Here is a 9,032-nt window from a genome sequence, read left to right as displayed (position 1 = left end):
AAAATGGCAGCAAAACGAGGTAGAACACATGTTTGAGCAATGGTGGGATTTTTTCTGGAGGAAGACAAAGTGGATGGGTGCTGAAATAAGTGAGGGGGATCCACATGGGACCCACAAGCCGCCTAGGCGCGCCCTATGGGCTTGTGGCCCACTGGTGCTGCCCCCTGGTGTGTTCTCGGTGCCAAAAATTCTCAAAAATTCTAGAAAAAATCATACTAATTTTTCAGGGCATTTGGAGAACTTTTATTTTCGGGACATTTGTTATTGCATAGATAATTCAGAAAACAGGGAAATAATTGTATGTTTGTTTTATTTATTATAAATAACAGAAAGTAAAAAGAGGGTACAGAAGTTTGTGTTTACTAAATCCATCCATCTCATGCTCATCAAAAGGAATCCATTAACAAGGTTGATCAAGTCTTATTAACAAACTTCTTCCGAATGACATGAAACCGGAGAATCTTCGTATAACACTAGGTTACCTCAATAGGGATATGCATGTCCCCAAAAATTCGGATATCATATTTATTTTTTACAGTAGGAAGAGGAAATTCAAAACCTCCAATAACAATAGTTGAAATTTTCCCAATAGAATTGATGCTATTAACTTGAGGTTGTTTCTTCGGAAAATGTACCGTATGCTCAATACCATTAACATGAAAAATGACATTTCCTTTGTTGCAATCAATAACAGCCCCTACAGTATTCAAAAAGTGTCTACCAAGGATGATTGACATACTGTCGTCCTCGGGAATATCAAGAATAACAAAGTCCGTTAAGATAGTAACGCTTGCAACCACAACAGGCACATCCTCAAAAATACCGATGGGTATAGCAGTTGATTTATCAGTCATCTGCAAAGAGATTTCAGTAGGTGTCAACTTATTCAAATCAAGTGTACGATACAAAGAGAAAGGCATAAGACTAACACCGACTCCCAAATAACATAAAGTAGTTTTAACACAGTTTCTTTTAATGGAGCATGGTATAGTAGGTATTTTCGGATCTCCTAGTTTCTTTGGTATTCCACCCTTAAAAGTGTAATTAGCAAGCATGGTGGAAATTTCAGCTTCCGGTATCTTTCTTTTATTTCTAACAATTTCTTTCATATACTTAGCATAAGGAGATATTTTTAGAATATCAGTCAAACGCATACACAAAAAGACAGGTCTAAGCATTTCAACAAAGCGCTCAAATTCCTCATCATCCTTTTTCTTGGATGGTTTAGGAGGAAAGAACATGGGTGTTTGAACCCATGGTTCTCTTTCTTTACCATGTTTCCTAGCAATGAAATCACTCTTATCATAACGTTTATTCTTGGGTTGTGGGTTATCAAGATCAACAACAGGTTCAATCTCCACATCATTATCATTACTAGGTAGAACATCAACATGAACATCATCATTAACATTATCACTAGGTTAATGTTCATCACCAGACTGTGTTTCACCATCAGAAATAGAAACATCATTTGGATTCTCAGCTGTGTCTATAAGAGGTTCACTAGAAGCATGCAAAGTCCTATCAGTTTTCTTTTTCTTCTTTGAAGGACCAGGTGCATCAGTATTAACTCTCTGAGAATGTTTTTCAATTCTCTTAGGATGACCTTCAGGATACAAAGGTTCCTGAGTCATTTTACCACCTCTAGTCATAATTCTAATAGCATGATCATTCATCTTATTATTCACCTCATTGAGCAAATCATTCCGTGCTTTGAGAACTTGTTCTACTTGATTTTTTACTATGGAAGCATGTTTACTAATAATCTTGAGATCATTAACAGTTCTACACATATAGTCACCCAAGAAGTCAAGCATATAAGCATTATGTTTCAATTGTATACTAACATAGGCATTGAAATTTTCTTGTTTAACAATAAAGTTATCAAACTCATCCAAGCATTGACTAGCAGACTTATTATGAGGAATATCACCTTCATCAAATCTGTAGAGAGAATTTACCTCTACTACCTGTGTCGGGTTATCAAGACCATGTATTTATTCAATAGGCGGTAAATTCTTAACATCTTCAACTTTTATACCTTTTTTTCATAGATTTCTTTGCCTCTTACATATCTTCAGGACTGGGAAATAGAATACCTATTTTCTTCGGAGTTGGCTCAGGAAGAGTCCAATCATTATTATTACTCAATATATTATTCAATAGCACTTCATCTTGTTCAACAGTTTGTTCCCTGAAAACACAACCAACACAACTATCTAGGTGGTCCCTAGAAGCATCGGTTAGTGAAAGGATCGATATGGTTGACTAGAGGGGGGGGGGGTGAATAGGCAACTGACAATTTTTAGATTTTCTTCACCAAATTAAACTTTGCATCAAATTAGGTTGTCTAGATGTGCAACTAGGTGAGCAACCTATATGATGCAACAACAACGAACACACAAACAAGCAAGAGAAGTAACGCTAATAAGCTTGCACAAGTAAAGGTGAGAGATAACCAAGAGTGGACCCGGTGAAGACGAGGATGTGTTACCGAAGTTCCTTCCTTTTGAGGGGAAGTACGTCTCCGTTAGAGCGGTGTGGAGGCACAATGCTCCCCAAAAAGCCACTAGGGCCACCGTATTCTCCTCACGCCCTCACACAATGTGAGAAGCCGTGATTCCACTATTGGTGCCTGATACGTCTCCAACGTATCTACTTTTCCAAACACTTTTGCCCTTGTTTTGGACTCTAACTTGTATGATTTAAATGGAACTAACCCGGACTGATGCTGTTTTCAGCAGAATTATCAGGGTGTTATTTATGTGCAGAAACAAACGTTCTCAGAATGACCTGAAACTTCACGGAGTCACTTTTCAGAAAATATGAAAAATACCTGCAAAAGATGAAGGCCAGGGGGCCCACCACCTCTCCACGAGGGTGGGGGGCGCGCCTGCCCCCCTAGGGCGCGCCCCCTACCTCGTGGGCACCCTGTTGCCTCTCCGACTCCAATTCCAACTCCATATATTGTGTTTCGGGGAGAAAAAAAATCAGAGAAGAAATCATCGCATTTTATGATACGAAGCTACCGCCAAGCCCTAAAACCTCTCGGGAGGGCTGATCTGGAGTCCGTTCGGGACTCCGGAGAGGGGAATCCGTCGCCATCATCATCATCAACCATCCTCCATCACCAATTTCATGATGCTCACCACTGTGTGCGAGTAATTCCATCGTAGGCTTGCTGGACGATGATGGTTTGGATGGGATCTATCATGTAATCGAGTTAGTTTTGTTAGGGTTTGATCCCTAGTGTCCACTATGTTCTGAGATTGATGTTGCTATGACTTTGCTATGCTTAATGCTTGTCACTAGGGCCCGAGTGCCATGATTTCAGATCTGAACCTATTATGTTTTCATCAATATATGAGTGTTCTTGATCCTATCTTGCAAGTCTATAGTCACCTATTATGTGTTATGATCCGTTAACCCCGAAGTGACAATAATCGGGATACTTACCGGTGATGACCGTAGTTTGAGGAGTTCCTGTATTCACTCTGTGTTAATGCTTTGTTCCGGTTCTCTATTAAAAGGAGGCCTTAATATCCCTTAGTTTCCGTAAGGACCCTGCTACCACGGGAGGGTAGGACAAAAGATGTCACGCAAGTTCTTTTCCATAAGCACGTATGATTATGTTCGGAATACATGCCTACATTATATCAATGAACTGGAGCTAGTTCTGTGTCACCCTAGGTTATGACTGTTACATGATGAACCGCATCCGGCATAATTCTCCATCACTGATCCGTTGCCTACGAGCTTTCCATATATTGTTCTTCGCTTATTTACTTTCTCGTTGCTATTGCTATCATCACTACAAAACACCAAAAACATCACTTTTATTACTGTTACCTTTTGCTACCGTTACCACTACTATCATATTACTTTGCTACTAAACACTTTGCTGCAGATATTAAGTTTCCAAGTGTGGTTGAATTGACAACTCAGCTGCTAATACTTGAGAGTATTCTTTGGCTCCCCTTATGTCGAATCAATAAATTTGGGTTGAATACTTTACCCTCGAAAACTGTTGCGATCCCCCTATACTTGCGGGTTATCAAGACTATTTTTTGGCGCCGTTGCCGGGGAGCATAGCTCTATTCTTTGAGTCACTTGGGATATATATCTGCTTATCATTATGAAGAACTCAAGAGATCCAAAAACCAAGATCTATCCCTCAACTACGAGGGGAGGTAAGGAACTGCCATCTAGCTCTGCACTTGATTCACCTTCTGTTATGAGTAAGCTTGCGACACCTACACCTGCTTCTGCTATTCGTTCTGATATGTCGCATGTTATTGATGATGCCACTTCTGCTATGCATGATACTTATGATGAAACTACCTCTATGCCTGATACTACTGTGCCACTTAGTGATTTCCTTGATGAACAAATTGCTAGGACTAGAGAAATTGAAAATATTGAATCTGATGATACTGATGATGAAGAATCACTTGTTATTCCTAAGGGTTATGTTTTTGATCAAGAAGATTCTTTCGCTATTTTAGCTTGCAAAAATAGAAATGAACTCAAAAGGTTATTAGCTAAAAGGATTAAGCAATCTCTAAATGCTAGAATGAAACCTGACCCTGCTTTTGCTACTTTACCTATCTTTGTTACTGATAAGGATTATGAATTCACTGTTGATCCTGATATAATTACTTTGGTTTAATCTGATCCTTTTCATGGTTATGAATCTGAAACTGTTGTGGCACATCTTACTAAATTGAATGATATAGCCACCCTGTTCACTAAAGATGAGAGAACTCGTTACTTTTACATCCTTAAAATATTTCCGTTCTCATTAAAGGGTGATGCTAAGATATGGTTCAATTCTCTTGATCCTGGTTGTGTGCGTAGTCCCCAGGATATGATTCATTACTTCTCTGCTAAATATTTCCCTGCTCATAAGAAACAAGCTGCTTTAAGGGATATATATATAATTTTGTGCAAATTGAAGAAGAGAGTCTCCCACAAGCTTGGGGGAGGCTTCTCCAACTACTTAATGCTTTGTCTGATCATCCTCTTAAGAAAAATGAAATACTTGATATCTTTTATAATGGACTAACCGATGCCTCCAGAGATTACCTGGATAGTTGTGCTGGTTCTGTTTTCAGGGAAATAACACCGGATGAAGCTGAAATTCTGTTGAATAATATGTTGACAAATGAAAATAATTGGACACCTCCGGAGCCAATTCCTGATCCTATTCCTAAACCAACTCCGAAGAAGAGGGGTATTCTATTTCTCAGTCCTGAAGATATGCAAGAGGCAAAGAAATCTATGAAAGAAAAAGGTATTAAAGCTGAAGATGTTAAGAATTTACCTCCTATTGAAGAAATACATGGTCTTAATTTACCGCCTGTTGAAGAAACATATAATCCAAATCCTTCTTCTATTGAAGAAGCTCATGGTCTTGATAACCCGACACAGGTAGTAAAGGTAAATTCTCTCTATAGATATGATAAAGCTGAAATCCCATTTACTAAATTTGCTAGCACATGCTTAGATGAGTTTGATAATTTATGGCTAAGCAAGAAGATTTTAATGCTTATTTTGGTAGACAATTGAAATACAATTCAAATATGCTTGAACACTTGGGTGATTATATGGCTAATGTTAAAGGTGAACTTAAACTTATTAGTAAACATGCTTCTATGGTTACCACTCAAGTAGAACAAGTACTTAAAGCTCAAAATGATTTGCTCAATGAATTGAATAATAAGAATAATGATAATGCTGTTAGAGTGGCTACTAGAACTGGTAGAATGACTTAGGAACCTTTGTATCCTGAAGGCCATCCTAAGAGAATTGAGCAAGATTCTCAGAGAAATAATATAGATGCACCTAGTTCTTCTAAAAAGAAGAAAAAGAAAAATGATAGGACTTTGCATGCTTCTAGTGATCCTATTGTTGAAACACCTGAGAATCCAAATGACATTTCTATTTCTGATGCTGAAACACAATCTGGTAATGAACCTAAAACTAGTGGTAATGTTAATGATAATGTTCATAATGATGCTCAACCTAGTAATGATAATGATATAGAAACTGAACCTGCTGTTGATCTTGATAACCCACAATCAAAGAATCAACGTTATGATAAAAAAGACTTTGTTGCTAGGAAACATGGTAAAGAAAGAGAGCCTTGGGTTCAGAAACCCATGCCTTTTCCTCCCAAGCCATCCAAGAAAAAGGATGATGAGGATTTTGAGCGCTTTGCTGAAATGATTAGACCTATCTTTTTGCGCATGCAATTAACTGATATGCTCAAAACCAATCCTTATGCTAAGTACATGAAAGATATCATTACCAATAAAAGAAAGATACCGGAAGCTGAAATTTCCACCATGCTTGCTAATTATACTTTTAAGGGTGGAATACCAAAGAAACTTGGAGATCCCGATGTACCAACTATACCATGCTCCATTAAAAGAAATTATGTTAAAACTTCTTTATGTGATCTTGGAGCCGGTGTTAGTGTTATGCCTCTCTCTTTATATCGTAGACTTGATTTGAATAAGTTGACACCTACTGAAATATCTTTGCAAATGGCTGATAAATCAACTGCTATACCTGTCGGTATTTGTGAGGACGTGCCTGTTGTAGTTGCAAACGTTACTATTTTAACGGACTTTGTTATTCTTGATATTCCCGAGGACGATAGTATGTCTATTATTCTTGGAAGACCCTTTTTGAATACTGCAGGGGCTGTTATTCATTGCACTAAAGGCAATGTCACTTTTCATGTTAATGGTAATGAGCATACGATACACTTTCCGAGGAAACAACCTCAAGTTTATAGTGTCAACTCTATTGGAAAAATTCAATCGATTATATTTGGAGGTTTTGAATTTCCTCTTCCTACTGTCAAGAAGAAATATGATATTTTTATTATTGGGGATGTGCATATCCCCGTTCAGGTAACATAGTGTTATTCAAAATTTCTCCGGTTCCATGTTATTCAGAATGAGTTCGTTAAGAAGACTTGATCAACCTTGTTAGTGGATTCCTTTTGATGATCATGAGATGGATGAAACTAGAAGGCACAACCCTCTGTACCCCACTTTTACTTTCTGTTATTTATATTAAATAAAATAAAAATAAATATTTTCCTGTCTGTTATCTCATTATCCGTGCAATATAAAAATACCCCGAAAATAAAAGTTCTCCAAATGCTCTGAAATTTAAATATGATTTTTTCCAGAATATTTGAGAATATTAGGCACTGAGAACACATCAGGGGGGTCAACCACCTGCCCACGAGGGTGGAGGGCGCGCCCTACCCCCTAGGCGCGCCCCTGTAGGATCGAAAGTATGTCTAGAGGGGGGGGGGTGATTAGACTACTTGACCAAATAAAAACTTAACCTTTTCCCAATTTTAGTTCTTGGCAGATTTTAGCTATTGTAGGACAAGTCAAGCAATCATCACACAATTCAAGCAAGCATGCAAAGAGTATATTGGCAGCGGAAAGTAAAGCATGCAACTTGCAAGAATGTAAAGGGAAGGGTTTGGAGAAATCAAACGCAATTGGAGACACGGATGTTTTTCCCGTGGTTCGGATAGGTGGTGCTATCCTACATCCACGTTGATGGAGACTTCAACCCACAAAGGGTAACGGTTGCGAGAGTCCACGGAGGGCTCCACCCACAAAGGGTAACGGTTGCGTGAGTCCACACAGGGCTGCACCCACGAAGGGTCCACGAAGAAGCAACCACCCACAAAGGGTCCACGAAGAAGCAACCTTGTCTATCCCACCATGGCCATCGCCCACACAGGACTTGCCTCACTAGCGGTAGATCTTCATGAAGTAGGCGATCTCCTTGCCCTTACAAACTCCTTGGTTCAACTCCACAATCTTGTCGGAGGCTCCCAAGTGACACCTAGCCAATCTAGGAGACACCACTCTCCAAGAAGTAACAAATGGTGTGTAGGTAATGAACTCCTTGCTCTTGTGCTTCAAATGATAGTCTCCCCAACACTCAACTCTCTCTCATAGGATTTGGATTTTGTGGAAAGAAGATTTGAGTGGAAAGCAACTTGGGAAGGCTAGAGATCAAGATTCGTATGGTAGGAATGGAATATCTTGGTCTCAACACATGAGTAGGTGGTTCTCTCTCAGAACATATGAGTAGGAATTGTGTATGTGTTCTGATGGCTCTCTCCACGAATGAAGAGGAGGTGGAGGGGTATATATAGCCTCCACACAAAATCCAACCGTTACACACAGTTTTCCAATCTCGGTGGGACCGAATCAACAAACTCGGTCAGACCGAAAATGTAAACCTAGTGACCGTTAGAGATTTTCGGTGGGACTGACATGCAACTCGGTAGGACCGATATGGTTAGGGTTTGGGCATAACGTAATCTCGGTGAGACCGATTTTGGTAATTAGCTAACCAGAGAGTTGGTCAGGCAAACTCGATGGGACCGATTTGCTCTTTCGGTGAGACCGAAAAGTTACAAAAAGGAAACACTGAATTTACATTGCAATCTCGGTGGGACCGATTCGCTCTTTCGGTGAGACCGAAAAGTTACGAAAGGGAAACAAAGAGTTTGCAATCCCATCTCGGTGAGACCGAGATCCCTATCGGTAGAACCGAATTGCTAGGGTTTGGCAGTTGCTTATGACAAATGAAACTCGGTGGCGCCAGATAGGAAGAATCGGTAGGACCGAGTTTGGCTTAGGGTTTAGGTCATATGTGGATATGGGAAAGTAGTTGAGGGTTTTGGAGCATATCACTAAGCACATGAAGCAAGAGGCTCATTAAGCAACACCTCATCCCTCCTTAATAGTATTGGCTTTTCCTAAAGACTCAATGTGATCTTGGATCACTAAAATATAAAATGAAGAGTCTTGAGCTTTTGAGCTTGAGCCAATCCTTTGTCCTTAGCATTTTGAGGGTTCCACTTTCACATCCATGCCATGCCAATCATTGAGCTTTCCTGAAATAATCATCTTGGAATAGCATTAGCTCAATGAGCTATATGTTGTTATGAATTACCAAAACCACCTAGGGATAGTTGCACTTTC

Source organism: Triticum urartu, chromosome 2A (genome assembly GCF_056163025.1).
Source record: "Triticum urartu cultivar PI428250 chromosome 2A, HENAU_Tu73, whole genome shotgun sequence".
In the NCBI taxonomy this organism is placed as follows: domain Eukaryota; kingdom Viridiplantae; phylum Streptophyta; class Magnoliopsida; order Poales; family Poaceae; genus Triticum; species Triticum urartu.
The sequence above is the reverse complement of the archived record's forward strand: the minus strand, read 5'-3'. Positions refer to the sequence as shown.